We start from the raw sequence: 15,694 nt of genomic DNA, 5'->3' as shown, positions 1-15,694 counted from the left end.
GGTGAAAAATCCCATTTACTATAGTGAATGCTTTTCTGTGCATTGTTGGATTCAATTTGCTGACATTTTATTTTGGATTTCATAAAGCATCCCTGTCCGGTTTGGGTGTTAGGACCGTGCTGGGCACTCAGAATGAGTTAGGCACTATTCTGCTTGATTCATTCAAGCAAGAGAAATGACACCCACCCACAAGGGTTTAACAAGGATTACACGGGGTGAGGGCTCTGAGCAAGGAGCTAATGAGAGGTTCACACCAGTGGCTTGTTTTCATGGTTAGGATCGAGACCCACAGCCTGGTTCCAGGTGAAGCTGCTGGAGACTTTAGGATCAAGAAGGAACTCTGCTGACTGCATGGGGACTCTCTACTCTCTGCTTCACCAGGGATGCCAGCAATGGCGGTCCCCTCCCCAAACACTGGCCAAAGAAAGTTCCAATTAAGGGTAACTTACAGTGCTAGTCCTGACCGCTCCCCCATCCCCCAACCCCACTGCATGCTCCACACAAAGGACACACCTATGAGCTGAGAAGAGAGAGTATAGCGTGGGTTAGGAAGAGAAGCGTGGGTGTGGGTTAGGAAGAGAAGCGTGGCCCTGGGTTAGGAAGGGAAGGATGGCCCTGGGTGTGGCTACATGGAAAGCACCTTGAGACTTGGTGGTAGAACTAAACCCATTTGGAGAGAGTGGAGTCAATGGTGTGGGGAAGTAGTCTGTGGCAGACAGGCAGCAAATGGGGTGGCTGGAGGGTCAAGGAGGAGGACCTCATCGGAGTTCTGGGCCTTGTTTGTGGCTGGAGTATGTTGCTGGGAGTGGTCCAGCATGGTGGACGACGGGTGATGCAGGTAGAGGGATGGAGGAGAATGGCTGTGAAGAGGAGAGGGATGGAGGAGGATGGTTGTGAAGAGGAGAGGGATGGAGGAGGACGGCTGTGAAGAAGAGAGGGACTGGAGGAGGATGCTGTGAGGAGAGGGGATGGAGGAGGATGGTGTGAGGAGAGGGGATGGATCACTCATTAGCAGGGCACTTGCTCTGGAGGCGGAACTGGATCTAGGCACAGGTCCAGTAGCTCCAAGGCCAGGGCGGTAGAGAGATGGACAGACTGCTCTGTAGACTCCTAGTTTCTGAGTCAAGTCTGAGGGTTGTGTATCACTGATCACAGTCCTTGAACCATTTATGTATTTCAATCCGTGCAAAAGAGGATGATGAGCTTTGAAAACAGCCTGGGCGGGGTTGGGAATTTAGCTCACTGGTAGAGCGCTTGCCTAGCAAGCGCAAAGCCCTGGGTTCAGTCCCCAGATCCGAAGAAAAGAAAGAAAAAAAAAAGAAAAGAAAAAAGAAAACAGTCTGGGCTCCTCGTGAATAGTCACAGAAGCAGGAGGGGTGCGAGCGCAGAACATTATAGCCTCTGCTCTCCAGTGTTTTAAAATTCTTCCAGGCCATGAGCTTAGACATGTTCACTGATCATTTCTTTCTCACTTGTTCTAAAGGCTTACACAGTCCACATGCTCTTCACACAGGAAAGAGCTTAGGTCACGTAGCTGTGTCGACCCCTCATGGTTAGTGGAAGAGGCTGTTTGCTGCTCATCACCAGCCACACTGCTCTCTTATTTCTGAGTATTCCTCTAGCCTACATTGCCTATGGCTCTGTGTATGTCTAGGGTCTAGTCAATGGGCTGTGACTATCAGAAGTAACACACAGCAACTGGTACCATGAGTCCAGGCTAGACCCATGAGTCCAGGCTAGACCCATGAGTCTCTTCCATATTTTCTAGGACAGGAGTGATTTCCCAGAGGGATCTGAAGCTATAAGACAGTGGCACTTATGGACCTTGTGAGAAGAGGCGGCACTGACTGACCAACACAATGCACCACGATACCAACTTCTGCTTTGTTTGCACCATAACCCGCCCTTGGGAACTTTCTCACAGCTCTGCTTTACCTTACACTTGGCATGAGATGTAAGTAACAGACACTCGTCCTGCTATGTGAAGTAGCACGTTGAACCTTCTTAATGCGTTCACTGCTGTTACTGCAGCCAGCGTGTGCTCTGACTGCTGTATTAGAAGCTGTATTTGAACGGCGTTTTAATGCCTTACGCCAGTGGTTCCTCAGCCCAGACTGCACATTAGAATCACTCAGGGAACTCTGCCTAATTGGTCAGGGCTGGGCCTTGGCCTTGGCGAGCTCTTAAGAGCTCCCCGAGTGATTCTAATGGGCAATCCAAGTTAAGATGCCCTGCTCTGTGCAGTTGTGGTAGAGACTTGGGGAAGACCGATCTCCCTCCACTCACCAACTGCCGGCTGCAGGCTTAGCATCTTCAGCAGAGCTCGTGTGTGAACTACATCGCCATGGTATCTGGTCTGGTCTTGACCTTTCACTAAGCTCTTACTACGGGGAACACAGATCAGCAAGCCGCTTTGGATGAGCTAGGAGTCTAGAAGTGCAGACTCCAGCCATGCCCTAAGATACTGAATCACAAATTTTGTGTTAGAGAAAGGCCTTGGTGAGACACACTCACAATGAAGTTAGGGAGGCCAAGGAGACATTGTAGATGGGCCTAGGGGTAGGAAGCAAAGAGGTTGGTTCTAAAGCCATAATCTGACCTTGAAGAGAAGGCATGATGGGAGAAGACCCATGATTCTCTGCGTTGACCTCACCTTCAGGCAGTCTACTGTATCATCTTGATAGCTTTGTAAAGGGCTATGGTTTCAGGTAGATAGCTACAGAATCCTTCAACTTCCTCAGGAGATCTGCAGGCCTGTCCTAGTTGAAACTGTCATTGTGGCCATTGTGTCCCCAGTCCGACTTTAGTTTAGGTAATGAATCCAGGAAGCTTTATGGACCCCTACATGCCAAAGTCACAGATGTTTCCAAGGTGACATCTGAAAAACTTTACTTTTAGCTCAGGGAAAAATCAATAAATGTTATACAGCACATTGCATTCTCCACTTTTGTCGTAACAACACAGGACACCGATAAATGTGTCCGCCCAAGTGAGCTAACGATCGTGAACTGGGCTCTGCATGTTTCCAGGCAGGGTAGAAAACAGTGTCCTCTTGAACTGAGATACACTGACAGATGGTGTTCAAGATTTATAGGACCCAGTGGTCCCAGCAGGTCCCTGTGACCTGCTCTCTAGCTCAGGGTCACTGCAGTGAGTGCTCTGAAGAAATGCAGCACACATCTCTTGACGGCTGTTCAACTTTGGTGTGAAAACAAACAAATAAAAACGAGGCCTCACATAAGCAATGTGCTGTGTGTCACAGCCACATAGAAGCCATGGGAGAGCGCACGGATGAGGCAGCTGGTGTGAACCTGCAATTTACTGACAGCCTTCGCAGCAGGGAAAGATGGGCTGAAGTCAGAAGCGTGTTTCTGTGCTCCATGGATGCAACTATTCCCTGGAATGACGGGAGCCTCGGCTACACCAAGGGCAGTCTCAGCCACCACCAGGTGAGGACACAATGTGCTGGTCTGAAGTTGGGGTCCCCTTTTCAACATATAACCTGCTGCAGTCAGAACCCCCGATGGCGGCAATCACGACTTCTTTATTTCTTCAAGAGGAATCGGGGGTTCAAGATGAAAGGGAGGCATGTGCTCCACAAGGTAGACCAGAAAGCTCTCATGTAAGATGGGTTTGTCCCTTGCCTTTTCTCCCTCTCTCTGCAGCTCACAAAGGTCTGCACCACCAGAGACCATGCAAGGTTCAAGGTGGCTAGAATATCCTGGTGGTTCTCAAACTCTCCTTCCACAGGCTAGACCACGGTGACACACAGCTAAATTAGTGTGGGACATTCTGAACCTCAAGATTTTTGTTTGCTTTGTCAAACAGACTCATTGTATAGCTAACGTGCACACACAGTCTCTCTCTCTCTCTCTCTCTCTCTCTCTCTCTCTCTCTCTCTCTTCTGCCTCTGTCTCTCTTGCTTTCCCTCTCGTTCCCTCTTCTCTCTGGATTTCCCTTAATTACAATAGAAATTTTGCTTAAAAGCACAGAACAGTGAACATTTTAGTGGCTCAGTGCTACAAGGCTTCAGACAGGACCCCAGTAGAAAAGCGTTCCTCATCAGCTGTTTCATTATTAAGTACATTTTCTTAAATTAAAGAAAAAGAAAAGAAAACAGCAATAGTGCCGTGCTTGTGGGGAACTCAAGGTTAAGTATTACAACCGTATAGCCAAATTAAATCTAGCACCTTTAAAATAAATACCAATAACCCCTTCGTAAGCATGAACGCACCAATGGGTAAAATACTGCCCACCAGTACAGAGCAATTGACAGCAGCACTTGAACACTGGACAACGAATCTTGTAAATACACATGTGCACGCATGGTGTTTGGTTTGCCCCCCCCCCCACACACACCCAGGGCTGAAAGGGGATCTGGCTGAGTCTTATAGGTTCCCGGTCTGAAAGGCTAATGCAAGCTTTAGGCCATAGGTGGGATGGACATCAGTCTGCTGAGTCAGATGCCCTGGTACCATTTCAGTGCAAAGCATTCGAGGTCAAGGGAACTCGTAAGTAGAGAGAGGCTTAGGATGCAACTTCGACTCAGCCTCGGCTATTCATGTACAGTGTCAGAGGCAGGTACAACATGGGAGGGAGCCTAAGCTCCCCACAGAGGGCATTGGACACTGGCTTTGCAACCTGGCTAATCTAGGGCAACTCGACAGAGTGAAAGCATGGTGTTTGTTTTATTTTCACTCTTGCTTATTTGTGTGTGGAGGGCAGAGAGCAACCTGTGAGAGTCAGTGTTTTACTTCAACCATGTGAGTTCCAGGAATTAAATCCAGATCATCAGACTTGGCGGCAAGCACCTTGACTCACGGGACATCTTGCTGTCCCCCGTGTCACTCTTGACGCGCTGTGGCAGACAGGCTGGAAGCAGGAGACGTCTCTATGTTAAGCCTTTCTCTTACTGTTTCAAGCATTAACATTAGTCTCCCTCGGAGCCTCAAGCCTTATTTCTAACAGGAACAGCCAATCCAAAGGCTACATGGAGCGGCAGGCTCTTCAGGCAGCAACTGATGTTAATATAAGCATCACTGCTAGATGCGTTTGTCAGCTGCCAGGATCACAGATCATTTCCTACCAGGAGTCTCCACCTTCCGGTTTCCCTTTCGCGGGGGCCCACGAGGACCTCAGCTCTTCTCACCTCAGTCCCTCAGGTAGAGCCTTGAGTTTTCGAGCCCCCTTTTTTCCCTTAAAAATGGGTGCTTTCTTATTCCAATCTTATACGAAGCCCTGGTGGGTGAGGAGAGAGCATCCAGAGGCAGCTGTTTGTCCCATCTGAGCATGCGTGCACATACTGTTGGACGTGGTTGCAGGTTTCACAGAGAAAATGGCTATGTCTTAGCCTGTGGGGCAGCGTTCCTAAGACTCATGGTAGAATTAAGTGTTCCAGTATGCCCTGCAAGGAAAGTCACATGCTATGCGCTGCCAAGGCATACAGACAAGTGTTGGGAAGAAGGGTAGAAAAGAGGAAGGTGGGAGCGAGAATGGATGAGTGCCCTGTCTGAGAACAAGCAAAGGCGGGAAGGGAGAGAGAGCCAGTGCAGTGCCTGTTGAACAGACGCACAGAGCCCACACGGCTGGGGGCACCGAGGGGTGGATTTTTAGGGCGTGCTGGCTGGTCAGTCTATCCTTCTCTGTGATCTGGATGCTGCCTCACAAGGCAGTATATGTACAGATCATATACCTAATGCTTCTGGCTGGTGTGGTGGTGGTTCACGAGGGGTAGTGGGGCAGGAGTGGGAAGCTGGCAGACAGAAGGAAAAGAAAAACAAGGAAAATGACCCCCAACCACTCTGCCAGGCTGGCACGGCCCCAGAGTGATACAGGGGATTTATTACTTTCTGTGTTGTACCTGATTGCAAGAGGTTTTATTACTATGAAATACAAGCCATCCTACTTCCCAGAGAGGGAAGGAGGAAATAAATTCTGCCTGGAGCAGGGCTGGCTGAGATTCTAGGGTTTAAGGGCAAAGATGAGAAATTCCCATTTGTAGTGGCCAGCTACATCCGAGCACAATGAAGTCGCCCCTTTGGTGAGGAGCTCAAAGTACCCGCCACAGTCGGTGACTCACTGTGCTTCTCTAAGGAGGCTGGTACTTAAGCCTTCCAAAACAGAGGCTTGCTCATCTGCGAGGCAATGTGAAGAACCGTGGGCTACAGTGGGGATGGATTTGGTAAGGACCCTGAACCCTGTGAAGGAACCACTTCCTGCTTTTGCCACAGACTGGTACCCCAGGACCAGCGGCCTGCCGGGGGACAGTGGCCTGGTAGGGGGCCGATTTTCCTTTGGGGTCTCTATGGAAGAATTGCCTGTCCTGTTCCTTTGGCCTCAGCTGAAATTTCTCTCCTAAATGGAGTTTAGAAAGAAGAACCATTTCATTGTCAGAGTCCAGAAGAGATGAACATTAATGGACATGTTTGCAACAAGAGTAAAGGAAAGGAAAGGAAACAAGGCAGGCCCTGCCAAGGGGCTAAACCAGCGAATTACTGAGCCTGGGGGAAGAGTAGGAAGAGCCTGAGCTCATTTGTGAGGTGGGACACTAGTGAAGCCTTAGGTCTTCCTAGAAAACAGGGGGAAAAATCTGGCTTTTTTTGCAGGGGAGGGGCTGGCATACGTGTGTGTGTGTGTGTGTGTGTGTGTGTGTGTCTGGGCAAAGCATGCATGCAGTACTGGGGGAAGCCAGAAGAGGGCATCAGATGTCCCAGCCCTGGAGTTACAGTGCGTTATGAGCTGCTAGGAATGGAAACCAGGCCTTCTGGAGAATGGCTAACCACTGAGCCCTCTCTCCAGCTCTAAAAATGTGTATGCTTTAAGAGGAAAATGTCAGTGTTTCTTAATTCAATGTAGGCAGAAATTAGGAAGGAAAAGATAAAGGAGGAGGAAGAAGAGGAGGGGGTAAGGGGTAGGAGGGAGAGGTCCTGGTGGAGGAGCAGGGAAATCGTTCTCAGTGTTAGGACAGAATTTCTTTGAAGCACAGACATCTGTGACTGGGGGGGTGGGTGGGTGGTGGAAGTCATCACCAGCAATAACTCATTGTAGAAGGAAGGAAAACATTAGGCATGGTGACGGTGACGAGGGCAGGTGCCGCATGCAGGCTGCTGTCCTCTCGTAATCACCCTGCTGTCCTGTACAGCAGCGCATGAAAACAGCATTAGGATAATTTACTGCTGCTTATGAGCAACTCAGTAGCAGAATTGCCTGCTGAGACGATACCTCCCGGGGTCACTGGCAAGGTGGCTGTCAGACAGACAGTGCCTGTCACAGGCATTTCACGGTGAGGGCACCAAGTGCCCCAAAGGGGACAGAACCACTAGCATCGTGACCAGACCAGAGCACGCAGTCTGTGCTCACAATTGACCTCCGAGTGTTTCAAGACCCAATCCCTGCGGTGGAGCAAGGCAGAGCTTTCCTCTCTCCCAGGACCAGGAAACACATGCTTGTCTTCGAAGCAAGTGAAAACCCCTTTGTTTTTGAGAATAAGATTCCCTAAACCCTATGACTTTGCCTAGTGTCAGCCAGGTACCTGTCTGAGATAATAAATTAGCCACCCCCTGTGTGCTGACGGCTGGGAGTCTGAGAAGAGGTTGGGAGTCTTACGATCCCAGCAAACCACTTTACTCTCAGGAAGGCAGAACTAAGGGCAGATTTCCAGATTTTTATATGTGGTGGCACATAGCTGCAATCTCAGCTTTGGGGGCAGAGGCAGGAGGATTGCTGCATGTTTGGGGCCAGCATCAGCTACATAACAACTTCTAGACCCACCTGGGTTACACAAAAGACAAAACAAACTAACGTAAGGAAGCCTGACCGCAGCTCTTCTTTCAAAACATCCTGAGTAGGAACACAGTTTGTAAAAAATAAAAGTCAGACAGAGGTGGCTGGAATAGAAACCGCCAGGGACAAGGCTACCTGGGAACCGCTTTTGCAAGAGGGCTCTATGGGTCTCAGAGCCTGGAGGACAGTAATCCCAAATGTGGTAGAGGAGGGGAGAACTTGGGGCAGATGTAAGCCAGGAGGCCTCCTTGCACTTTCTGTGAAGAGAGGCCCCACGGCTACGTTGGAGAAAGAGGAGAGAGAAGAGGCAGTGACTGCTCTTTTCCTCACTTTCTACTGATTCAATTTTATATTGCATCCAGCTGCTGCCGGGATGGCGGGTGAGTCTGCAGGGAGCCTCAAGGGCCAGGAGAGGCTAATGGAGACTGTGCCCCAGCCAGCTGGTCTACTCAGGGGGTGGGAAGCTGAGGGGGAGGGGCTGGGTGACCGCCTGGTCACTGCTATTATCACTACAGCTGAGGTGAGCAAGACTTGAATTCTAATCAGCAGAGCCATGCATTCAGTACAGCTCTGGTGCTGCTGTGGCTTTAGCTGAGGGGGGTGGGGGAGGGGGAAGAAAAGTACCACAGTGCCCACTGCTGTACGGAGGTATGCAGGGCATCTTGGGGACAATCATAGGCCACATCCTCTCCACCCTGCGAGCACACGCAGGCAAAAGCTTTTGCACACCAAAACTCCACACTTCAGTGAACAGTGATGGGTAAAGAGCAGGTCACACAACGGGAAGTTCAGGGGAAGAGCGCCATCTTGGGGCAGGGCGGCTTCTGGATCTGTCTTCCTTGTAGGTGGCACCCAAGGCCAAAGGGCATTATCCAGACTCTCTCCTTTCTGTAAAAGACTCATTACTTGGAACTGGCTCAAGGCTGAAGAAAGTTGACAAACGGCATGTCTGTCTCTCAGATGACCCTGCAGAAGCAGAGAGGATGGGACGAGGCTGACCGTGGGACTGAGCTGGCTGGCCTACCTAACTGGAATCACATGCCCCAAATCACCTCTCAGAAGCAATCTCCCTGGGCAGAATGGCCTCTGGTACAAACCAGTCAGAAAATGTGGCTGCCAGAACGGGGCCTCTGGGTCCTAGAGGGCCACAAGTGTTGTGTAAAAAGGCCCGGGTTTCAGGAGACACATATTCTGGAACATGGCTTTTCTTATGCCTTTCTTTCTGTTCCACTTGAAGTCCAGACAGCATAGCCTCCAGTGATTTTAGCTGAGATCTAATCTAAGGTTTGGAGAGGACAGAGAGCTCTCCTCGGCCGACATCACACCTGCTTGTGACTGTGACCAGGAAGCAATCCGAGAATAAAGGCCCCACTGTGTGAGCTTGGAGGAAGAACTTCAAAATGACAAGCGGTCTAAGTTGGTTTGGGGAATGAGAGTACATCTGGGGTCATGGCTAGGAAGAAGGGGAGAAGCTCTCTTCCAGCAAAGGGTTGTTCTAGGGACAGCAACAGTTAGGAATATCATTTCTTCATGATCAAGAATGCTGGTACAGAAGGGAGGGGTGAGGGAGGAGCAGGGGCCCTCCCCCATGCCAAGCAGCTTGGTAGGGTCCGAGCCTGGAGCTGTGTGTGGGGACCTCAGTGGGCACAGCACCTACAGGCCTCAAGGCCACAGCAGAGCCAGCTTCGATGCTCCCATTCATCTACACAGAGGAGTGCTGGAGCATGGCGTGGGAGGGTGAATGAGGGATGCAGCGGCCATATCTACGGCTTTGTCTTCTGTAATCGGTAACTGAAAATGAGCATAGTTATGGTGGCCCAGGCTCGCTATCTCAATACCCCCGAGGTTGAAGCAAGAGGACAGCAAATTGAAGGCCAGCCTGGAGAGTCTATAACAGGTGCTGTGGATGGACCTCAGTACCAGGGCACCCGCCTGGCATGTCCAAGGCCCTGGGTTCAATACTTGGCTCTGCAGGGAAAATAACTGTCAGATCCGTGATGTTCCTGGGGTAGGTTTTCTCCTTGCCTCTCCTCTGCTTTCAAAGTCTAGGCGGAATACTTTAGAGAACTAAGCTGCACATGGCTACTCCGAGCTGGTCTTGTTTGGACGACCGGGTAGAAAAGGGAGAGATTCTAAGTCTCTGTCACTTGCTTTGTGAACGGTCACAAGCAGCTGACACATGTGAGCCGGAGGACCCCAGCTGTGGCTGGAGGGAGCGACCTGGGAGCAGTGGGTTTCATCATGGGCCGTGATTGACAGCCACTCTTGGGAAGAGGCTGGACTCCCGGTGCTCTCAGTTCCCCCGCTACCCACTGAGGTGAGAGTGGTTGGTGGGTTTGTGAGGTGAGGCAGCATGTCTCCTAGGAGCGCTCTGTAGCCGGCAAAGAAGGCCTCTGACCAGAAGACTTCGGATTCCTGCTACCTGTGCTTTGAAGTCCCCATGTGCTTCCTGGTGAAGGTGGGAGTCCCAGAGGGAGAAATCATGAAAGGCACCTGCTAGGCCATCCGCCTCTTATACCTGAATGTATCCAAGCTGGCTTTGAGGTTTGATCTCAAATTGGAACCTTTCAAGTTATTTCACATTTGGCCAAAAAGGGTTCTTCAGTTTCTTATTTTTCCTCCTTTTCTTATGAAAGAATGCCGATCTAAAAGGACCTTGGGCACTCGTAGGTTCTAAGGAACCCACACTGCAACTGCAGCCTGCTCTGTGACTGGATCTGTCACTGATTATACCTCCACCTTACCCTGTGAGCTGGGCCATGGACAGGCATGGGAGGTCTCTCTGGCAAGGAACGCAAGGGAGAGAAGAACAGAATCACCATGGCTCGGAAGCGGGGAGATCAGAGTTAAGAGCTGCAGGAGAGAAATCACCCAGCAATGTAGGTGCCAAGGGAAAGCGGCCCCATGGGAGGGAGGCCCAGAAGGAAAACAGGGCAGCCAAGATAAAATAAAGATTCAGAGAGTGTTAACTCGGGAATATTGAGGGGGTGTGTGCTCACCACGAGGAAGTTTGGAAGTGCCCAACCATTGAGCTAGTCAAGGCATATCAAAATATAAAGGTTTTGTGTGCGTGCGTGCGAGTATGTGGTGTGTCTTTTCATTCCATAATCCAGAGAACTCTGGCAGGTAGCAAGAAGTGCGGTCGCTCGCCGGGAGCTCAGAGAGGATTAGCCATTTACAGCTACAAATATGGGTGCAGACTTCTTAAGTGCACAGAAATCTTAAGCTACGGACTCCGAATTCCAACTTCATGCTTCAGTCACCTCTTCTCTTGACCCTTTCTTTGCTTGTATTTTCTTGGTCACACGATCACTTCTGTTCCTGATCTCCCATTTGGGAAAATAGTTGCCAGGAATTTCTCTAACTAGACATGCAAAGCACACATGCTACTTCCTGACCACCCGGAAGCCTGGATGTTAGAGAATGTTCTAGACACTAAGCACCTTCTGAGGGTTCATCTTCAGAAGAGCCGCACACTGGAACCACACACAGAAGTCTTCCACAGTCCCAGCCTCACGGTGCTCTGGGGATTCTAGGCAGTTTTTATCTCCTTTTCCTAAACTGTGTGCCCACCTGCTTCCCTCTAACATTTAGAGCATGTGTAGTTGACTACAAGTAGAGTTGACCTGCCACCCGGGTAATTCACTCTCTCCCACACTCACATCCTACAAGCCCTTGGGCAAGCACCCTCCACACATGCCAAGGTATTCACACAGCCTGAAGAGCTCTGTGGAGCTGCAGAAGGAAATCCTTTCAGACAGGAGAGACGCACACTTCCTAAAGCTTAAGTGCAGACAGAAAACACACCACTGCCCAGACTCTGAGAAAATAAGAAGTCATATATCTCTGGGTAGAAATTTCACTTTGCAATTGTGTTATCTCCCACGAATCTCGCCCTCCCAGCCCTCCCCACAGCAGAAGCTCGGATGTGCCCTTTGGTAAAAGTAGCTGCAAGTGGACATCCGACTACGGTAATGATGAAGGTCTCAAGAGGATGAGGTCGGTTATGAATCTGTTAGACTGTCAGCTCTGCAAGTAGCTGAATGATGTCCCTTTTTTCCCTGGAGTTCCCTGGTGCCCAGAGCTCAGTACTGCTCCGGGCCTGGAGAGTGTTTGGTAGACAGGCAACAGAGCTCTTAGCACACAGAACCAGGAGACTGCTCACCAACAAAGGCATCCTATAAAAAGAAGATTTGGATTCGGCATGGAAGTGTGGGAAAGACACAGACAGAGGGTAACAGCCACAGAGGTCAAAAGGCCTGAGAAAGGAAAGAACTAAGACGCAGCCACACGAGGACAGACAGACAGACAGACAGGCCTACAAAAACAGGCCAATGTGTAAGGACCATAGAATACTGTCAGGCCCAAATGCATGATTATATTCATCTGTTACAGCAGGGTTAAACGTTAAGCCTTCATGTTCTCAGAGCCCTTTATCCCGTGATAGGAACACGGAAACACATGTGCCTTCCAGAACGTGCCCACTGCTGGCAAGATGAGTGGAATGGCGCAGGGCTTCAAGAACCTGTGTCCCCCTGGGACTCTTGAGGGCACTGCCAGGACCTTCGCTTCCAGGCCATCAACTCATGAAGCCTGAACTTGATGACGGGATCGCCCACACCTGTCCTTCAAATGTTGGCTCTTCACCCACCAAGGTGTCACTGTCTGGGGCTGTGAAAGGGACCGATGCTCTCTGCTGCCTTGCTGAAATGGGCTCCGCTGTAGCCAGGGACGCCCAGTACTGATGGGAGGCAGCAAGGAACACCTACAGCTCCAATGAACCTTCCTCCCTCTGGCATGGCTCTAGGGGGACAACTAGACTAGAATGATGACTCCACTACTGCCCATTCTTTTCAACTTCAAAAACAACTATAAAAACACCAGATTATCTTCCTGTTAGCCTGTAAGGCAATCCCTGCAAGTTAACTAGGCAAGACCAGTGGCTTTGAAGCGACAGAGGCCCAGGCTTGGTCCCAGCTCCATCTCGTACTCTATTGCACCCATCATTGAGCCTTTAGAAGCCTGGGTCTGCTCATCAGGGAGATGGAGCTGAGAACAGGAAAGAGAGGTTGTGAGGGCCAGATGGTGAGGGCACAACATGCAGCCTGCCAGTTTTCAATTAAGTGACCATTGTTTTTGTTTTGTTTTGTTTTGTTTCAAGCTGGGGTTTCTTTGTCTAGCTGTTCTGGAACCCACTCTGTAGACCAGGCTGGCCTTAAACTCACACAGGCAGGCTTGTCTCTGCCTTCTAGGTCCGATATTAAAGGTGTGTGCCACCACCCATCCTTTTAAGAAACATTTATTTATTTTTATGTATATGAGTACACTGTCGCTGTCCTCAGACACACCAGAAGAGGGCATCGGATCCCATTACAGATGGTTGTGAGCCACCATGTGGTTGTTGGGAATAGAACTCAGGACCTCTGCAAGAGCAGTCAGTGCTCTTAACCACTGAACCATGTCTCCAGCCCGCCACCACCCATCCCTAAGTGATCACTGTTATTAGGAGCTATTTCCAAACACAGTTAAGAACACGCAGAGAGCCACAATAGCACCTGACCAAACAGACAGTGCCACACTACATGAGCCTTAAAGCCTGGGAATTCTATTCAGAGCTATAACTAACGAAGGGTGACTTTACACCTAAATCTAAGGGCGGCAGTACCCTTGATGAGCACTACATGTCAAGTACTCCTTAGAAGCATTAAATATGTTATCATATGATCAAAATCACTTCCTATTCTAGTCTATCTAAAGTCTGTGTGTGTGTGTGTGTGTGTGTGTGTGTGTGTGTGTGTGTGTGTGTGTTCTGTGTAAGGTATATACACACAAGAGCAGGTATATGGAGGCCAGGGATGAAGGATGTCCCTGAACCAGTCCTGTTTTCTTATTTTTGAGATGGTTGGCCCTGACTCATCATATAGCTAAGGAGGGCCTTGATCCTGGTTCTCGTTTCAGCCGTCTGAGTACTGGGATATGGGTGTGTGCCACCGTGCCTGGCCTGTGTAATACTGGGGACTGAATCCAATGCTGTGAGTACTAAGCAGGCCACCGATCATGTCAGCTTTGGGACAGCTGTCACGTCATGCGTGAGTGACAGGTCCACTGTGTGTAGGTGGCTGAGGATTTGTAAGAGTTAAAGAGGTTGGGCAAAGCTTTTTACAGAACTCTTGTCCACCCCCACTCCCTGCTGGGGTCAGAACACTAATGGATTTAAAAGCCCCAAGGAGTACGGCATACATGGCACAGTTAGGTAGTTTTTACTGCACCATAAAGAAAAAATCAAATTATATGAAAATGTGTACTTCATAAAGAGAGGAGGAAGGGGAAACGTGGGAGGAATGTGAAGGGGAAGATGGTCAGGGAACGCTGTGCTCTCTGCTGCTGACTTGAGTGTCTCCTCAGGTACTAGTTGTGTTCCAGAGCAACCCTTTCCGCCTGTGTGGCTTTGAACAGGTTCACACATCGTTTCCTTGGATATTTTGGAGAGAAGGGCATTCAAAACAAAGACACAAAAGTTATCTTTTTTTAAAAAGTGGTGGGAGTGGGGTAGGGAAGGCACCAGTGGCCTTCCTGGCACAGGGGGTTCTCAGATCGCTCCGTGGCCAGAGCTGGCACCAGGCAGCCCTTGTGTTCAGTGATGGGGCCAGTGTTCAGCCAGAAGCTGCTGCTCCCGGCTCCCTGTTTATAGCCTTAGCTCATCGCCTCTTGAAGTCAGATTTTGTTTTATGTCTGTCCACATCATATTCTCTCAGCTCCATAAAAGGCTGCTTTCCAAGGCCCCCAGTGAGGCTTACATACTGACTCCGGGAAGTGCAGTTAGGGCAAATCTGAAAAGATCCTGAAACAGGCATTTCAATTTGACAAAATCATAACAATGATATCTTCAAACTACGCTTGATGTTTGGTTATACGACTATGGAAAATCCTCCAGGAACTAGGAAATGGGCCTTTTAGTGACAGCCCCCACTGGCCATGGCCCACCCACATTATGCAGACAGTGGGGAGGTCACTACACTGGAAAAGGGGTAACCTCGTCTCTGGAGACTAGACTAGCAAGCTTTAGCAAGCAGAGGTTCAAAACAGTCGGTTCTATTTGAGTTTCAGATGAAGAAAATACACACACACACACATACACACACACACACACACACACACACACACACGAACACACTCTAGTTCCTACTGAATGCTCTTACTGAAATATTCTTTGTTATAAGCCTTTCAAATGAACGAGGTGTCTCAACTTTAACCTTCTATCTTGTTCTTTGTCCCCTATAAAATTTGGTCCATGTTGGAGACAGGGATGTGTGGGGACTTTAAGGCCTAGCCGGACTGTAGCAGAATGAATGGCATGGGCGGGCATCCCTCCCCTCCACCTCTTCGACTCTTGTCCAAGGAGGCTGCATGGCTTTGGCTAACCTCTCTCCATGTTGGTCCTTCCTTTAGAAATGAAAGCCTTCTCTCACAGCTCTGAGAACCTTCTGCCTGCCCCTACTTCTCACAGCACTCTCAACTGGACTTCTCCTGGGGGAAGAAGCCAGCTGATGCTGCCGCAAACTTGAAGGGACTGGTTTGCTTTGGCATGTTATTGGTCTGGGGTGGGTGGGTTTTGGGCTCTGGGATGGATGTTTTCTCCTCCACCATTTCCACCCATTTACTCAGAGGTTAAGGAAGAAGCACATCTGATGAAACATCCCGACCCGAGACAAACCAGGGCTGAGGCCAGGCGTTAGACTTCAGTAATGAGGATATTAGGAAGCCCAGGATGCTGTCCTGATTCTGGAAATGGGGGCCCTGGCACTCTGCTCCCAGCCCCAGCCCACACAGACCCCTAATTAGTGGTCTTTATCAGCATACACTTTATGAAGCATTCAGATTTCATGAAGACAGGGAAGAGACTGGTCTTGTG

The 15,694-nt window shown here is 49.8% G+C and overlaps 1 protein-coding gene across 4 annotated transcripts in view; it reads right to left on the bottom strand.

Moving 5' to 3' along the window:
• Positions 1-15,694, bottom strand: part of Susd4 (sushi domain containing 4) — a 126,553-nt gene that overhangs the window by 11,019 nt on the left and 99,840 nt on the right. The window lies entirely within an intron of this gene.

The sequence above is a fragment of the Rattus norvegicus genome, chromosome 13 (assembly GCF_036323735.1).
Source record: "Rattus norvegicus strain BN/NHsdMcwi chromosome 13, GRCr8, whole genome shotgun sequence".
Taxonomy (NCBI): domain Eukaryota; kingdom Metazoa; phylum Chordata; class Mammalia; order Rodentia; family Muridae; genus Rattus; species Rattus norvegicus.
The sequence above is the reverse complement of the archived record's forward strand: the minus strand, read 5'-3'. Positions and strand labels throughout refer to the sequence as shown.